This window comes from Martes martes, assembly GCF_963455335.1.
Source record: "Martes martes genome assembly, chromosome: 1".
Classification (NCBI taxonomy): Eukaryota; Metazoa; Chordata; class Mammalia; order Carnivora; family Mustelidae; genus Martes; species Martes martes.
The window spans coordinates 184,557,286-184,576,498 of NC_137888.1; the positions used below are offsets into that span (position 1 = coordinate 184,557,286).

General features: G+C 44.2%; 1 protein-coding gene across 9 annotated transcripts in view; it reads left to right on the forward strand.

Moving 5' to 3' along the window:
- Positions 1-19,213, forward strand: part of MAGI1 (membrane associated guanylate kinase, WW and PDZ domain containing 1) — a 635,349-nt gene that overhangs the window by 571,666 nt on the left and 44,470 nt on the right. The gene's annotated exons all lie outside the window — the stretch shown is intronic.

Here is a 19,213-nt window from a genome sequence, read left to right on the forward strand (position 1 = left end):
CCCCACCCCGCCTTTTTTTTTTGGTAAAGGAGTGTCTCAGCCTCCTTGAAGGTAAACTCAGTGCCCTGAGTTACTTGCTTTTGTGCATTATTTATCACCAATGTGTGTATGATTTATAATTCTCATTAAGGAGTGGTGACATCCTCTCCCCTTTCTGGAAGAGTCTAAGAAATTCAGGTTAGAATTCTTGGCATGGTTAGCAGAATGTAGAATTATCATTCTGTACTTCTACTGATGGGTGAATTTGAATGTGAAACGGTTGCTTTGTTTTCTCTTCTGAGGGGACCCTGATGTAGGCCCTGGGAATAGAGCAGCACAAACAAGCTCCTCATTTCATGAAGCTTTTATTCTAGAGAAAGGAGAGATAGGGCAGAAATGAGCAGAAGAACAGGAAGCGATCACCCAGAGATAATAAAGAAAACAAAACCAGGTAAAGTGAGAGGAAGTGGTGGGGTCGGAGTGAGAGGGCTCCTTGTGATTGGGCAAGAAAATTTGAGGGACCCCAGTGAAGGAAGCCACAATACAAAGGGAGCCGCCATTCCAGGAAGAAGGGACAGTTAGCGCAGATGCCGTAAGGAAGAAATTGAACGGAGGGCCAGGGTGGCTGATGGAAGGGGAACAAAGGGCATCGGGATGGCCCTCAGAGACTGTAGCCCAGGACCAGGGGTTCAAATTCCATTTTTATTGTGAGGACGAGTGTCAGTGAAGCAGGGAAGGGACAAGCTCTTGTTGACAGTTTTTGACAGTCCCTCTGCATGTATGAATGGAGTGTATTCTGTAGAACAGGTGTGGAGGAGGAAGTCCTCTCAGGGCCACTGCAGTGGTCTGAGAAGGGTGCTGGCAACTTGGACCAGAGTGATGCCAGTGGTGACAGAGGGAGCGAGGGATTTAGGATGGCTTTAGGAGAGTCAACAGGACTTGAGAGGGGCTGCCAAAGAGAGCCACAGACTTCTGTAAAGGGCCAGATGGTAAGTAAGTACTACAGCTTCATGGGCTTGGTGGTCTGTCCCCGCCACTCTACTCTGTCCTTGTAGCAGATGACACATAAGCAAATGGATTGCTTGTGTCCCAAGGAAACTAATGTTTGGTCCACAGGCTGTAATTTGCTGACCTCTCCTGAAGAAGGAAAGGAAAGGGGAGGAGCCCAAAATGACAGCCAGGTTTTAGCCTAGACGCTTGGATGGACACAAGGGCCATTTGCTAGGATTTGGCTACTGAAGCAAGAGTGGGCAGACCTTAAATTCAGGAATCCAGGGTTCCTTCTCATGCACGTGAATTGTGGGATACTCATGAGACATCCAAGCGAGCAGAAACATGGGCAGTTATCTGGGGTCTGGGGTTCTGTCATGGCGAGATTAGGGCAGGAGAGCGCCACTTGGGAGCCCTTTGTCCTATCAGTGAGTGTGCTTCAGAGTGTGACTTGTGCGTAGCTGTTTTTCTTCTCTGTTGAATTTCATAGTTTAAATAGTATTTGTGACAAGCTGCTTCCCAGCTGAATCATTCCTGGTCTTCTTAGTCAAGAATGGAGCACATCTTTTGTGCAAGCTCTAAGATATGGAGAGAGAAAACAAGGGTACTCACACTGTAATTAGGGAGACAAGATTAACACATGAATTTTACCAGCAGTAACACGCCACAGTCGGAATTTGTGGCACAGATGTGGGTTAACAGGTGACTCGGCGGAGAGGGTGACAGCAGAGCTTTTTTTGTCTGACATGAGGCTAGAGCAGTGTCTCACCCTCAGCACTATTGACTTTTGGGGCCAGATCATTCTTCCTTGCCAGGATCCACTGGGTGCATTGTAGGATGTGTAACATCTTCTCTGGTCTCTACCTAGTAGATGCCAATAGTATACCCTCCACACCCTACCATACCCCAAATTTTGACAACAAAAAAAAATGTCTCTAGATATTGCAAATGACCCCTTGGGGGCAAATTTGCCCTGTGCGAATATGATTGGATTAGAGCTCGGAAATACAAAAAGCGTTTGGGGTTGCAAACCGGTGGTCCATGGGCAATATTCCGTCTGACCCACTCATGTATTTTTCAGTAGTCTCATTTAAAATTTCTTAAAAATGTAAGTGCACTTACTCGGCACCAACAATTCCAGCTTGCCACAGTCCTGCCGTTTCCTTTTGTCTTCCATCCGGCCTGGCACACTCGGGCCTGCGCCTGCGCACAGCCCACCGGCCGCCGAGTTTGAGACCCAAACGCAGTGAATGTGAAGATGCCCACAGGGGTGCACAGACTTGCCGTGGACACATTTTCTAGGAATCGCCTTTTGCCGTCATCGTCTCAAAAATTCTAGAAACTGGTTAGCTTTCCTTTCTTTTTGGTTGAATTTATCCTTTTCTTTTTTTCCCCAACAAAAGAAACAAAGTATCTTCAGACCACTTTTTCTTAACTTTGGAGTTAATTTTCTTACTATCTTACTTGGGTTCCATGTGAAAATTAATGTATTAGTTACCGCCTCCCATGTGACAGTCGTTATCATGATAGCTTCTCCCTTCTCCGATAATAGTTTTGCGACCTCACTGCATTGAGTTTCTCTTTACTGTAAGAGGCATCTTCCTAGCGTCTTCCCAAATTGTGATGTGGGGCCAAGTGTTTACTCTGGGTAATATTTTTTTCACCTTCCTTCATTTCCCTCAAATTAAATCACACGTTCTTTACCACCATCTGGAGTGGAGTCGTTGACACGGTTTTAACTGAACCTGTACCTGCAGTTTTAAATACCCTTACCTGGTATTTCCCCTGTTTGTATTCCTGCTCAGATATTAGTCACGTCCCCTGTCTGTGAACATAATCCGGTTGGGTTCAGAAATCTTGGTAGAATCTTAACGTCTTTGAGAATAGCACTGGGTCCTTAGGAATCTTGAGTTTCCACTGGCAACTTGGAACATGCCTCTTTTCGTGCCATCTTGTTACCTGGGTTTATTTCATACTCCTGTTCTTACTATGTTTTGAATATTCTCAGTGTTTTTTGTTTCTCGCCTTATGCAGTCAGTGCCTTGTCCGGTGAACCTCAGCCCTGTGCTAATCTCTCATTATCAATAAATGACAGGCAAGTGAACATTTAAAATACACTGTGGTTAATCACACCCTCCCCATTTTCTCATGGTTAATTCTTTTTCTAGAAATCTCGTTGGATAAATTACCTTTGCCGTGAAAAATGCTAATAAATCTTTTTTTCATGATTTTTCATATCTGCGGCAAAGTTGTTCGAAAGATCCTTTCGCCTGCGTCATAGAGCAGCAGTGATGATAGTTAGAGAGCTGCAACATGGACTGGTTGTAAGACTCCGAAATAAAGGGACTCCCTTTCTGTCCCTCGTGCAGGCTATCAATTCGCCTAATGCAGCAACCTGTGCTTTTATTAGACTTGTATTTCAGCATTGGTAGGTTCAAGGGCTCTGGCACGCTGTATTCGTCTAAAAAGCTGTGTTTTAAAAAGCTTTTGTATAGTTGCATAAACACTAATCAGTTCTTTAAAATCATTTCAAGATAGCTGGAATTAGGTCAGTGCTCCTTTAGATAAGAGATGTATGTTGGTTCTAATTTTAAAAATGTTCTCTGTGATTGCTTGTGCCATAGATACCATGTGCCAAAGTGGAAAATGATTGCATTAAAAAATCACAGAATCGCCCATTGATTAATAGGATTCTTTGTAGTCTGCCCCCCTGCAGAGCAACTTTCACTTAGACTTGGCTATTGAAGAAGGAAGAAACAGTTGTTTTTACAGAGAGCACACACAAGCTGGTGGGGAGGAGGAGAGGGAGAATCTCCAGCACACTCATACCGAGCGCAGAGCCCAGCTCGGGGAACTCGATCTCATGACCCTGAGATCATGGCCTGAGCTGAAACCAAGAGTCAGAAGCTTAACCAACTGAGCCATCCAGGTGCCCCAGAAATGGTTGTTTTTTTTTTTAATCTCAGAATTTCTCAAACTATGTAGTGTTGAGGTCATGGACTGGATAATTCTTTTCCTGTGTATCACAGGCTTCCTGGCAGCATCCCTGGTCTGTACCCACTCGATGACCATAGCAGCTTCTCCTCCTCTCTCATGGGAATCTCCAACAGTGTTTTCAGACCTGGCCAGTGTCCCCTAAAGAGCAACATCAACTTTGTTTGGGAAGCACTGCTTTTGTTCCTTTGGCACCCATCTTGTTTTTGCTGTTGGAGATGCTATGGGTTTTGTTTTTGTTTTGTTTTGTTTTGTTTTGTTTTTGAGTGCAAATAAAATCAGTTTGTAGATTACTTTTGGTTGAACTTGGGTGGAAGAAATTTCCTATGAGAAGTCCCCATTTCTTCTCAGTCATTGCTTCTGCTCCGGAACGGAAGTAGCAGCATGGCCCGTTGTCAGAATCATGCTTCTGTCCTCTTCTCTGTCACTAGCTAGTGCATCCCCGTCCAGCTGTGGGCCTCTGCCTTGCCATCCACCTGTACCTTCCTCAGCACTGTCAGGAGGACGGAGCAAGAGGAGGGCTCGTGGTCGCTGCAGTGCTGCTCTGTTCTGATGGACACTGTTCTGGGTCCTGCACGTTAGATAGAATTTTAGAGAAAGGAGATGGAGGACTTACTCAGGTGGTCCTGCTTCTCAATACTTCTGGCAAAATTTTCTGTGATAGAGAAAAGATAAGGGAAGGCGAAAAGGAGGAACGTCAAGGGAAAAAGTAGCGGGGGATGTGTTCCTTCTGATCTGTGATGACATGGTTTTCCGAAACAGTGAAGTGAGACAGAAGCAGTGAAATCAGGACAGAACAGTACTTGTCATGAAGTTTTTCCAAGGTGCAAAGCACTCTCCTTCAGAGATCACATCCTTCCTGGGTTTTTTTTTTTTTTCTTTTTCCTGCTGAAATATACTTTTACTTATGGAATGGTAGTTGATTGTTATTCGTCTTCCTTTTTAATATTTGTAGTTTGCAAAATAAGGAATTAGCAAATTGTGGTCATTTGCTCAAATCTCTTCTACGAAAATTTAGTGGTTCATGAAATCTCAAATCTGGGAATCGCTGATGCAGGTCAGGAGACCCTCAGGAGCCAGGGAAGACAGGAAAGGAAGGAGAAGACTCCAAAGTAATGTATGAGTGGGGGTCCGGAATCCAAACCATAGGAAAGGCCATGGGAACTTTCCCCTTCCCTGACCATGGCTTCCGTGGCCTCCTACTTTAGGGGGAAGCTGTGTTTGGGTGCAAGACCAACAATGGCTCCACAACCCTCCTAGGGCTTGCCCTTCTATAATACGACCTTTATCAGTCAGATTCTTTTTTTTTTTTTTTTAAGATTTTATTTATTTATTTGACAGAGATCACAAGTAGGCAGAGAAGTAGGCAGAGAGGCAGGCAGGGAGGCGGAAGCAGGCTCCCCACTGAGCAGAGAGCCCGATGCGGGGCTCGATCCCAGGACCCTGAGATCACGACCCAAGCCAAAGGCAGAGGCTTTAACCCACTGAGCCACCCCGGCGCCCCTATCAGTCAGATTCTTCCATGAATTTTTTTGTCCTGAGAATGTTAACTCTAATAGCAAGGGAAAGTTGGGTGAGCCATGCATGGGGCACCCCAAAATACCCATGGCTGATTTCTTGTATGTGAAAAGCAGTCTCAGAAACTTCACGATAGCTTTAAAAAATCATTTTCCGGTGTGTTTTCTTGCATGAAGTTCTCCATCTGAGTTGACTCTAAGCCTGATTAGAGCAATGGGAACCAGCCAGAGTCAGATACAAGAGGAAGCAAAGCATCCTGGTAGTCAGTCCCCACTGTGAGAAATTTTTTGAGTATCTTCCTCCCTGAAAATACTTCCTGGGTGAGGAAGTATTTCATTTCCAGTGGGAGTTTCTGTTACTTACCCTTCCCTGCCATAAATGCAAAGTATTCCTTCAAGGTAGGACCCTGTGATATATCCTGTTCCCAGATAAAACATTTCATTAAATAGCCTTGCAATTCTTGAATTTTTCCCTATGTCTTAAATGTACTTGACCTGTAAATTGAGATTCATCCTGAGTGGGAGAGTGTGTGTGTATGTTGGGGTGTGTGTTTGGGTGGGGGAGGTGAAACAGATTCCCATATTCTGCCTTTAAGCAAATGCAATTGGCAAAATGAGTATTGACTCACCGAAACCTGAAATCTAATAGCTGAACAAGGCCTAAATTTCCGCTACTTCCCAAAGCTATATGGGGCAGCAATTCATTAGAAATTGACAAAGTCGAGCAAACAGCTTTTTTTCTTCGTAATTCACATAATCACTTAGACCGGTTCAGATATTGTTTCAGCAAGAAGATTTTAAAGACATCTAATATCGCCATGGGAGATGAATGGAGCTGTTCATCACATGTCCTTTGCTCTTTGGAAGAACCTGACCCTTCAGTAAATGGCTCTGTAGGTCTGACTTCCAGACAGTTTGAATAATGTAGTGCTGCAGGACTCTGAAGCCGGATCGCCTTGCTGTTATTAACTGTGACCTGTGTTTTCCGAAGCTTTTACAGTTTCCTAAATTTAAGAGATTGAGGTAAACTCTGATATGGTGCCGGCTGCCTTCAGTCACAATTAAGCAGTGTGGTAATAAAGTTAATTGAGATGACCAAATTATAGATACCCTTCCAGAGCAAATGGGAAAATCTCCCTCCCATTTTGCAGAAAGTACGTGGTGACGGAAGAGTGATTGTCACATCACTAAGTCTGTTAAAACTGGTCAAGAGATTCGTGCATTTAGCTGAAGGAAAGGACCCGAGATACTCCTTTTTGTGGGGAAGGGGAAGGCATCTGGCATCTTTTAACCCGGTGTTGGCATAAAAGTTGCTTTCCTAGGGAAAGATGTGAAGGTACCCTTAACTGAAGAATTACTGGGACTGGAAGAGTCCCTGAGAACAGATCCATTTGCTGGAGCTGAGAGCTGTGGGGTCTGAGGTTTCTTTGCGAGTCTGCAGTTAATTCTGAGACCAGAGCCATCCGTTGTGATGGGAATTTAGAACACAAGGTGGCACAAGCGGGACCTCGCTCTCCGCGTGCAGGGAGGCAGCCGTGCGTTGAGCAGAGCCTGGCAGCTCAGCAGTCAATCAAGGAGCAGCCCAAGGAGCAAGAGCTGTTAAGCAGTCACAGCAGCAATGACATGATCCAAGGGAAGACCGAGCTGCCCCTCCCCTTCGCCTCATCGGCCTGCAAGATACAAATGCATTTCGTGAGCTGTGCACAGTCACATGTTCATCCAGGAGGTATTTGCTGACCTGTGGACCAGGTACTGTTTTAGGGCTGGACTCCAGCCCTACGGTCAGATAGACCTGGTCCATGAAATGGAGACAATAAGTAAGTAAATTACAATGATGAGCAATATAGACAATAGACAAGTAAACAGAATAATCTGAGAGAACTGTTATGCTCGAGTTTTCACGTCCGAGAGACCACCAAGGAGCCCACACCGATGTAATCACACGAGGGTTTATTTGACAAGCTTAAGCTTGGGCCCAAGTGTACCCGACACAGCGGAGTAGAGACTTGGACCCCGAACCAGACTACAGTCCGAGTTTTTAAAGGCGGAGTAGGGGTGGACTCGGCGGTGGGTGAGGACAAAGGGGATGTTCGGAAGGGCTGTCAGGACATTGGAGGCCTGGTTATTATCAAGCCAAGGCTGTTTTTCCCTCTAATGAGGCACTAACATGAAGACGGTTGGGAGTTTCCTAGTGGAATGTCACATTCCTCCTATCAAGCGTCCTTGCTAGTGAGATTTAGCATTGGGACATTTGTAAACCAAGGGAGACTCCTGTCTTACAGGATTGTGATTTCTACAAGTTAACTATTTGTTCACACATACTACCGAGGGGAGGGGAGCAGGTGGAGAGGGGGTGCAAGGTGCCAGCTTTTGCTTTGTCAAGATGGCTGTACTTATGTCAGGGCTAGATTCAAGGTGGGTACAGCCTTGTTTTTCTTGGCCTCCACAGAACCACAGGGTCTGTGAAAACCAAGAAACTGGGCTGTGTGAATAAAGTGTGATAAGAAGACTCACCTCGAGGGCGCCTGGGTGGCTTAGCGGGTTAAAGCCTCTGCCTTCAGCTCAGGTCACGATCCCAGGATCCTGGGATCGAGCCCCGCATCGGTCTCTCTGCACAGCGGGAGCCTGCTTCCCCCTCTCTGTCTGCCTGCCTCTCTGCCTACTTGTGATCTCTCTTTCTGCCAAATAAATAAATAAAGTCTTTAAAAATTAAAAAAAAAATAAAAAAGAAAAGAAGGCGGCTCACCTCAAGGGGCGCCTGGCTGGCCCCGTCCACAGAGCATGCAACCCTTGATCTCGGGGTTGTGAGTTCGAGCCCTGTGACAGGTGTAGAGATTGCTTAAAAATAAACTCTTAAAAAAAAGAAGAAGAAGAAGGCTCCCTCTGGATCTGCTGATGGCATGGTTCCCTGAGTGTCTTCTCAGGAGTAGTGACATTCGAAGAGAGCCCTGAGTGACGAGAAGCCACACGTGGAAGTCTGCAGGGACAGTGTTCCAGGCAGCGGGCACAGCCAGTGAAGACGTTCAGAGGAGTGGAAGGAATTAGTCCAGAAGTGGAGAGTGCCGGGCTAGAGCATGGGCAAGAGGAAGAGTAGTAGGGAATGAAATCACAGGGGCAGGCAGGCGGAGATCGAGGAACACCTCGTAGGACATGGAAAAGAGCTTATACTTCTTTGAAACTGTGTTGGGAAGCCACCGAAACGTGTATCCTGCAGTCCATATAATCTGATTTATGCTTTGGAAAGATGTTCCTGGCCTCTGTGTGGATAATAGATTAAAGGGGATGAAGAATAAAGCAGATACCAATTCTCGGGTTCTTAACTGTCATTTAGGCAAGGAAAGGGGTCGCAGCGGAGATAGACTGACGTGGATGGGTTCAGGATACATTTTCGAAACCTATGTGGTAGAAAAGAGAAGCCTCCAAAAGAGCCTTAAATTTCAGGGCTTTACTGTCCTATTAGGTTAAAACAATTCAGGAGACTCTCCTGGATCTCTTTGTTGGTCCTGTGCCTAACTTACATGGCTAAAAATAAAGCAGCCAGGATAAAAATCATCCTAAAAGTCAGTAACCCTGTAGAAAAGGATCCTGGCATGTATTTTTTTTTTTTTTTTAACCTAGAAACTTCTCAGCACCAATTACAGTGATAGGTTTCCCTTCGGGGCCAGTGGCCTTAAAATAAGGGCCTACCCAGCATCCTGTTTGTCCAACCCAGAAAAGGAATCCGTATTGGTTTTTTCTTTCAATGAGCTATTTTGAGCTATTCTTTCATAATCCTCCCTACACATCCTAAGCAGCTAAAAGTGAAACTTGGAGCATTAGAGGAACTGCCTTGGAACTTCGGGGCTCCAAGTAGCCTCTCCTATCCCAGGGAGACCTCAGCGAGCAAGGGGGAGTAGAAGGGATGGGTAACAGGGCCAACCCTTAAGCACGAACGCAAAGAGCCATTCAGACTTGAAATCCAGGTGGTAGGAAAGTCAAGCTCTCAGTCTGGCAGGCAGAGAGTCTGCCTCAGAAGAGGAGGCATTTCTAGACTAAGATAAGACCATATACCTAAACACCCAAAGGACAAATATTTCCAACCAACGTGGAGTGAGAGAGCATCCCTGGAGCCACTTGAGAAACTGACTTAATTCCACCCCTAACAAAGTAGACCTGGATAGGAATATTCTCTGGAGAAGAAAGATTGGCCTCATGGTACATCATGACAAATTAGTGGTCTTTTTCAGTTGACAAGTTCTTTTTCTTTCCCCTTCTGGAAAGAAGACGCCATAACTCACTCTACTCACTCCATATTTTTCCTGCACCCCATTTTTTAAAAAAAAGTTGTGTTATTACATAGTGTTGGAATACATACGCAAGGTAGAAAAAGCTCCTGCCTGCTTTGGAAACTATTTCATCGGGCTTGGCGATCAGCCAGCCTGCTAGTTGTGTAGCTCTGAAGACTTGCTTCATTGCTTCCAGTTCGGAGACCCATCTTGTTATATTTTTAGTATGCATAGCCCTGAATGATTAATGATTTAGGTACTGTGACTTGGGGTAAAATATCAGAAACCAGGGGCGCCGGGGTGGGTCAGTCATTAAGTGTCTGCCTTTGGCTCAGGTCATGATCCCAGGGTCCTGGGATTGAACCCTGCATTAGACTCCCTGCTCGGCAGGAAGCTGCTTCTCCCTCTCCCACTCCCCCTGCCTGTGTTCCCTCTCTGTCAAATGAATAAGTAAAACCTTAAAAAAAAATCAGAGACCATGTTAAGAACCTGATTGGCTATGCCTAGACTGCGATGCTATCTCTAGAAAGGGAATTCTGTTCCTAAACCCACATCGCAGTTATGGGTTCAAGATACCTTGACCTGTTGACGTGCAGGATGTTATCCATATATCCCTGAAGCTGTAGGCAAAATTCTTATGAATGTATTTTTATGTGTATATACCCCTTCATAATGGGATGTGATCCCGAATGGATTAAGCACCTCTGAATGAGGCTATGTAGTTCAACGTTAAAAAGCAGAGTCTTGGCATTACACCAGGTCTCCTCTCGGCTGCTCACCTGTGTGACCCTGGCCATGTTACTGAATCGTCAGTGCCCCAGTTTTCTCATCTGTAAACTAGGGATGATATTAGTATTTAGTGCAGACTGCAGTTGAGAAGAATGAGTTTATGTCAGCCAAGGCAAGCTCTCAGTTCTTGTTCGTTCACTCTACTCTCAGCTCTAGCTTCTGCAGACTCTGCCCCCCCAAGTTTTTGATCCTTTGTGGTGTTTTGGGGAGAGAACAACAACAGCACTATCTGTGCCGTTTCATGGACACCATTTCTGAAGTGACCATTTATATCTCAGGAATTGCACGATGACAGTACTTATGAGTGGCTCCAAAGTATTAATGACTTTGGGTCTCTCCTCACCTGTGCCAGTTCAAGGCTTATGACTTTGAGGCGAAAGGCCCTGTAAACTATTAGCAGCTGGCAGACTTGCAAGCCATTTATTTTCTCTTTGGGACATATTTGTTAGGTTGTACATACTGTATAATTGAAGCCGACTTCTCTTTCCCCATAAAGCTGTGGAACTATGTTCTTCTCACCAGATGCTACAGGTGACACACATCAGGAGCTACTTACTCCATGGATCTGGGGTCCAACCATCTCTCTAAATTATGATGGCCAGGGGCACCTGGATGGTTCAGTGGGTTAAACCTCTGCCTTCGGCTCAGGTGATCATTCCAGGGACCTGGGATCGAGCCCCGCATCGGGCTCTCTGCTCAGCAGGGAGCCTGCTTCCTCCTATCTCTCTGCCTGCCTCTCTGCCTACTTGTGATCTCTCTCTCACTCTGTTAAATAAATAAATAAAATATTTTTAAAAAAATTATGATGGCCAGTATTTCATGATGGCCATTCTTAGGTCCCCAAAGGAGAGAACGTCTTCATCTTTTTGGCGACGATGGGTCTGATGCTCTTGTTCTTGGCAGCAGGTATCACATTTGCCTTGAGATATGATACTGCAGGGTTGAGCATGGGATTGGACCCGAGGAAGAAGAAGATAAAAAGCAAGCATCTCTAAACTAGAACCATTTTTAAAATTTTTGTTTTATGGATTCAATTTTATGATACACGGCATTTGCAAGGTCCTTCAGTGAGAAGGTACTCTAGTTGAAACTTGGCCTTGAGGTTAAACTGGCGCACTGATTTAGGTTTAAAAAAAAAAAAAAAAACTTTGAAAAAGCTCATCATCATTTTTCAATCAAGCATCAATCATCGCATATTGCTGCCAACCTCCTGACCCTGTGATTAAATGCTAGCCCTCCTTCAGGGCTCATCCCCTCCACCTACTTCTTCACATTGGATTAGCTTTCGTTGCTCATGCTCCCTAGAGCAATCATACTTCTTTCCGGCACGGCGCTTAGCACTGACCACACTCAATTATCACTGTTGCGCCTTTTTTTTTTTGGTAAGACAGTCTATGAACTCGTCCAGGTCAGGGCCAAGTCTGATTTACCTTTATCTCTTCAGCAGTGCTTCGGTAGGCATATGGCAGAGCTCAATAAATCTTGTATGGGTGAGTAGTCACACGGGTGGTTCCTTCTCATGATTCAGGTCTTAGCTCAGATACTGGCTCTTCAAGAGAGACGAGCTTGACATCCCCCCACCCCCACCCCGCCCAACGGTAAACTAGCCGTGCATCCCAGGCACAGCCTGTTTCACATTCCTGCTTCGGTTTCTTCACTGAAAGCTATTCCTCTGGAAGTATTTGCTAAGTTGTATATTCTCTGTTTTCCCACAGAATGTGAGCCCTGTGAAAATAGGACCTTGTAGATCTTACTCATTGCTTTAATTCATGCCAGCTCTTGGCACATGGCAGGACTTTAGTACAGTTTGGTGAAATGAGGGAGTGAATTTTCCCTAATTTCCTTCCAGTCCCCAATGGAAAAAGTTAGGGCTGAGTCTTCTGCCCTTTTTCAGTTTTCTGGACTGTCCTTAGCATTTTATCAGTGGGGAAAGTGCAGTTTAAATTTAATCATGGTTTACATGTTTGGTATTAAACAAACGAAACAAACAAAAAATTGGTAGAGATGATGTGGGTGGCTTTTTTTTTTTTTTTAAGATTTTATTTATTTGAGAGAGAAAGAGAATGCCTGCGTGCACAAGTGGGAGGGGAAGAGAGAGAGGGAGAAGCAGGCTCCCCACTCAGCAGGGAGCCCTATGCGGGCTTCCATCCCAGGACCCCAGGATCATGACCTGAGCCATAGGCAGATGCTTAACAGACTGAGCCACCCAGGCACTCTGTGGGTGGCTTTTTTAAAAAGGGATACTGGCCATTAATGTTATTTGTGTCGAGTCACTGGTTTGCGGTGAAGTAATCATCGCTTCTGCATGGCCAAGGGAACCTTGCACCTTCCTGCACTCCTCCATCTGTACCTAATGTATCTCTTAGTATTTTGATCCACCCTCATACTGTCCCCTCCCCACCCATAAAAGCATTACCCTGCTGGGTGTGTTATTCTTTAATGCGGCGACATTTTGCTGGTAGATATCAGTGTTCTGCAAAGTTCTTTAATGCAGTGTCCCTCCTCAAAAAATTTTTGGATGTGCCCTTTAAATCTTCCCAAGGAGGGAGAAGAAGCAAGAAATGAAACTTTTCTCTTTCTTCTTAATCTTTCTCATTACCCTCTCTGTTTGCTGATAAGGTATTTTATATGCTCTGTTCTTATTAGAGACCCAAACAGCGGAAGTCAGCCTCACACCATAGCCATATGCTTGGACAAGATGATTTAATCTGATGGCCATAGAACTCGGTAGAATTGGCTTTGTAGGGTTACTGGTTAAGGTTTCAGAGACTGCTTGAAATTATATGCGAAATTGTGTACTTCTGTTCCTCTTTGCTTGAGAGGCTCTAACAGCTTTTTTAGCCTATTTTCAATCAAGGCCATGGCCCAGGATTTATAGCACAGACACTCAAGTAGAAATGGTAGTCACTGAGCCAAAAGAGAGCTAGAACAAATTCCTGTTATTTTTTAATCTAGCACTGCACTAAAACTAGTAAATACTTGCCATTGTCCAAGCACACTGAGTAATGCTTCTCTGTTTATAATTGTACTTGTATGTAAAATCTGGAAAACTTGGGAAAGACTGAGAATAAGAATATGAATCACATATTAATCCTAGCATTCAGAAAGACTATTTTAATACATGTTCTTTAAGTCTTTGGGTGTGTGATGTATGTGTGCAATATATACATATACCTTTTTTTTTTTTTTTTAAGATTTTATTTATTTATTTATTTATTTGTCAGAGAGAAAGAGAGAGAGCACACAAGCAGGCAAGAGAGGCAGGCAGAAGCAGAGAGAGAAGCAGGCTCCCTGCAGAGCAAGGAGCCCCAAGCGAGACTCGATCCCAAGACCCTGGGATCATGACCTGAGCCAAAGGCAGTGGCTTTACCCACTGAGCCACCCAGGTGTTCCACATGTACCTATTTTTTAACAATGAGCTTATATTCTTTTTTTTCTATTTTTTTAAAGATTTTATTTATTTATTTGACAGAGAGAGACTTTGAGAGAGGGAACACAAGCAGGGGGAATGGAAGAGGGAGAAGCAGGCCTCCCCACCGAGCAGGGAGCCTGATGCAGGACTCGATCCCAGGACCCCGGGATCATGACCCGAGCTGAAGGCAGATGCCCAAGGACTGAGCCGCCCAAGCACCCCATGACCTTATATTCTATGTACAAAGTTCTATCCTGCTTTGCACATCTTATGTCTATCACTGCCCGTTTTAATGGATTCAAAATATTTCATCTTGTTGCTATAGCAGTATGTTTGGTTGGTCCTCTGTTCTTAGTTCAGATTTTTGTTTCCAAAATTGTTCCAAAAAATTGTTTCCAATTTTTATCTTCTTTAAATAATACTGTGTTGAACATCTTTTTAGATAAATCTTTTTCTATTTCCTGAATACAAACTCTTAATGATGAGTTTATTGGGTTAAAATCAGCTATCGTTTTCGAGTCCAGCATTTAGGATTATGTATTGGTGTATTTTAGAATAAGAAAGAGAGTTAGTGGGGTCTGAGATGCAAATGTGCTCAGGAGTAGTTTTATTCTGTTTGGAATCTATGAGTAGCCCCAGACCAAGTTCTTAGTCTTCTTTCCGTGGCTTTCAGTGGTCTCTATGAATTAACTACCTGATTGCTTAAATCAGTGAATCCGTCAGTCTCTCTCTCTCAATATAGGTAACAGTTCCCAGCTCCTTGAACGTTGCATTACCTAATTCAACACCAGTGTTGCTATCAATCAAACATTTTGCAATGCAAAATTCTAAAGAATTTCATGTGTTCAATGACAGGTGGATTAGTGACATAGTGTGTGTTGGAATGCTAAAGAAGAAGCTAAAATGATTCTATTAAAATGCTTAAATCTAGAGGGGCGCCTGGGTGGCTCAGCGGGTTAAAGCCTCTGCCTTCGGCTTGGGTCATGATCCCAGGGTCCTGGGATCGAGCTCCGCATCAGGCTCTCTGCTCAGCAGGGAGCCTGCTTCCTCCTCTCTCTGCCTGTCTCTCTGCCTACTTGTGATCTCTGTCAAATTAAATAAATAAAAATCTTTAAAAAAAAGATTTAAAAAAAATGCTTAAATCTAGAGATCAAGTACAAAGTGGAATGAATATCACAAAGAAAAAATGTGAATTGATGGCATAGTACATTTTTATAACTTGTAGTTCCACTTTGCTTATGGCGGTGACGTTAGACTTCACCCCTGGAAAGCCTTTTGTGTGATTTCTCTTCATTCCTTCAGTTGGTAAGGCTGGTTGACATTCTCACTTGCTTTAACCTGGAGGAAGTTAGGTCCAAAGAAGTCTGATCTCTTTCCTACAACTCAGGCTTGTTCATGTCAGTTGTGGAAGGACAGTGCCTGCCTTCTGTTTAGCTTCTCCTGGTAACACAGCTGAGCTATTGATGTCTTCCGTGTGTCCCTTGCGTCAGCCTATAAACACAAGTCTCAATCTCAACAGTGGTACTTGAAGAAGCCATAGGTATACATTCATTTGGGGGGAAAGTTATCACTTCTTGGAGGCTGTAGAGGTAAGTGATGGCTCTTGAGATTTAAAAGTACGGTAAAATGTTCTGCATTTTACTATATTCATCTTACATAAAAAGGCAGTATATGCTTTTCTTTATTGTGGTATCTATCAGTGTCTGTGTGTGTGTTCATAAATAAATAAAGCTTTTCTTGTTGTAGAAGTTACTAAAATAGGTAATAGAACTATCCATGATCCCATGAGCCAAAGAATGCACTGTTTTGACATGTAACCTTCCAGGCTTTGTTTCTGAATGCACATATATTCTATTTTTACTTTTTTCACATAAATTATTGCAGACAACCATTATAAAATTTCACCAAGAATAACACTCACCATTTAGTTCTAGGAGAACATGTTCAGTAGCATAGTTTATGGTCTTGATATTTAGAAGGGAAGAGTACACTTCCTGTCACTTCGTCGCATGTTAGTCCCTAGCACAGTCTTTGCCATTTGTTTTCTCCAAAAGGACATCTTTTTCTTAGGGGACTTTGGAAATTCAGGTTTCAACATTTCTCACTTCTATAAATCACACTTAGACTCACCTTTGAACTGTAAAGTGTTCTGGGACCCCTTTGAAGGAGCATTTGCTACCTTCTAGACTCAAAGAGCAGGCAGTACCATCCATAGGCTTTTTCTTCTGCCTCTTCTCGAAATTTCCCTTCCTTTCTCTGAAGGAAACAGGAGAGCCCATGAAGACAGGCACTGCCTCTTCATCTGAGCCTTGTCTGTAGTATGTGACACAACGTATACAACACAAGCTTCCTGCCGCCCCTGGAGGCACAAAGTGCGATTTCTCCTGGGAAAACCACTGTCTTGCTGGCAAGTGTGGGATCCTGCTGGCTTGTGTCACCCATCCAATGCTGGGTCTTGGAAAATTATGCTACATGGTGACCTTTTCTGAGTATTTTCCATTAGGTCTCCCAGCTGTTTTCAAACCATCTGAGTGGTTTTGGCTAAAATACGTAATCAGGGGCTTTGTTCCAGCATTCATATTCATTAGATTTTAAGATTTAATGACTGTGTGGACTTAAAGCAGATGCTTGATTTCTCTTTTAAAAAGCACTCAAGTAGAGGTTCTCGAGTTTTGACATTTTGAATACTAATTTGTGGCCAGTTTTGGCTCCCATAAAAGGGCTGGCTTTTTAAAAAGAAGGTAGCAAAGTGGAACAAATTGCTCTTTAAATTAAAAGAAGTTTTTCTTGTTTGTTCTAAAATACAGCTTGCGGTGTCTGTTGATTCGGGATCTTTTGGAATGTTGTATGAACTGCTTCCTCCGAGGAAGCCCACTATAGCTGTCATCCCAGGGTGCTATGGACTGGTTGGTTTTGTGCTGTTAATGGAGGGGCCATTCATGAGTTAATGTTTACTTTTAGCTAGCTGTTTTCTTGCCTCAGCAAGATAAAATTTGGTATTCTTTTTTTTTTTTTTTTAAGATTTTATTTATCTATTTGACAGAGATCACAAGGAGGCAGAGAGGCAGGCAGAGAGAGAGGGAAGCGGGCTCCCTGCTGAGCAGAGAGCCTGATGCGGGGCTCGATCCCAAGACCCTGGGATCATGACCTGAGCTGAAGGCAGAGGCTTTAACCCACTGAGCCACCCAGGCACCCACAAATATGGTATTCTTGATAAAGACTTGTAGATAAAGGCTACATCTGCTTGAATCGGCCCCTCCCATCGCTGCCCCTCCTTGCCAGCTCATCAGTTTGGTGTGGACGGTCATGGGGAGCGGAGCCTGTGCACGTGTTTGCGTGTATTTAACACCTGTCTCCACCTGCAGCATGTTGCCTGCACTCAGCATTGTGTTTTGGAGACCGTCCGTGTTACATGTAAAGATAGCCCATGCCTTTTAACCTCTGCAGACTGCCTTATAGGTTCGATGTTGCCCAGTTTGTTTGGAGCCTCTAGTCCTTTCCAGCTTTCCTTTATACCAACGGTGTGCAGTGAGCATCCTTGTGTCTGTACCTTTCAGTGGGCCAGTGCTTCTCTCTGTTGGACAAAGACAAGGACTTTTATTTTATAAATGAAATCTTAAGAGACAGGGACAAAGATTTATTTATTCACTGAGAGAGAGAGAGAGAGAGAAGGGGGGAAGGATGGAGGGAGAGGAAGAGAGTCCCAAGGACCCCTGGACATGAGCCTGATGCGGGACTTGATCTCACGACTCTGAAATCACCCCCTGAGCTGAAGCCAAGAGTCTGACCCTTAACTGACTGTGCCATCTAGGCACCCCTAAGATGGTCAGTTTTATACATGATAAGCAGAATATAGATCAAAGCCATTTCCCCTGGCTCCTACCTAGTTGGATATTCCGGACACATTTTTATAGAGGGTCACTGGGATCCCGGGTGAAGGCAAGTCTAGTAAAAGCTAACTACAGTGAAATGGTGCTTCTTCCAGTCAGCTAGGAGGTCAGTCTGAATTAGAAAAACATCTGAATTCAAAGACGTAATAGTATACAATTTTGAAGTCTGTCCAGTGACCGACACTAAATAACTTAATAAAATTCCCTAAGGGAATCACATTAATGAACACATAAAAGCACCTAATAATTTTTGAAGAATAATGACACAACCAAATTGCTCAACACTTATTCTCCTCCATAGGTAAAGTATTTCCCCTCCTATGGTTTCTGTATGTTAGCATGTTGGGCAAATGACTTTCTCTAGTTAGAGGAAGGTGACTGTAACCCCTTCCTTTCCAAATGGTGTAAATTTGCAAGGTAAGGTGTCGTGGTTGACATTTGAGGGGCCTACTCTGTGCCAGGTATGAGGCTTTCACATGTGTTGTCCTCCTTGTCCAGATTGTCCTAATCCTGTGACGTGAGCCTGACTCTCCATTTTATAAACTGAGGCACTGAGGCAACCCACTGCAGGCTGCCTGTCTGAGTTCGCCCAACTTGAAAATGTAATACTCATAGTTTCCTTAGATGTGGTCCTCAGACCTGTCAGAATGTCCTAGAAGATACGTTTACACTGCAGATTCCTGGGCCCTCCTCAGGGTGGGGCCCGGGATTCTGACTTTATAACAATTCTTCAGGTTCTCTGTATGTCTTCAGAAGTCTGAGAACCACTTGGCCAGACCATGGTGACCTCGTTTTGGTGATGTGATGAGTCTTGCCAGAAGAGTGTCCGCAGTGCCTTTGGGGACGAGTAATCCATGGCCAGTCATGCCTCACTTGCAGTGGGCACATTAGCAGTGCTCCCCTGATGGCTTCCTCCTACTCACCCACTTCCCTTGCCTCGTGTTACTTGTGCTGAACTTAGCACAGCTCACGGTTTGACAAGTCACTTCCCAAAGCATTGAAATCATCACACTATAGAGGGATCATTTTCTAAAAAAGGTTGAAGTTGCCAGTGCAAAATCCTCAGATCCCAAGTATATCTTTGGTGCCCAGTCCAGATGGAATCCGTATTTTGCATTCTAACCCTCGCTCAAACCCAAAATAAAAAATAAATAAAAAATGAGAGGGCAGCTTGCAGAAATGATTACCTTTGAAACACCATTATATGCTTTTATTTTCCTTTCTAGCCCTCTTTTGCCGCACTCCCCAGTTGGCAGATTTCCCATATGCCTGCTCCTAATCGCTGCTGACTTTTCTAGAAGTGTGAGGCAATCACCAGCCCCTTCCAGCTCTCCCCCTCCCATGAAGGATAGGGTTCCGGAAGAGCCAGCAAGGATC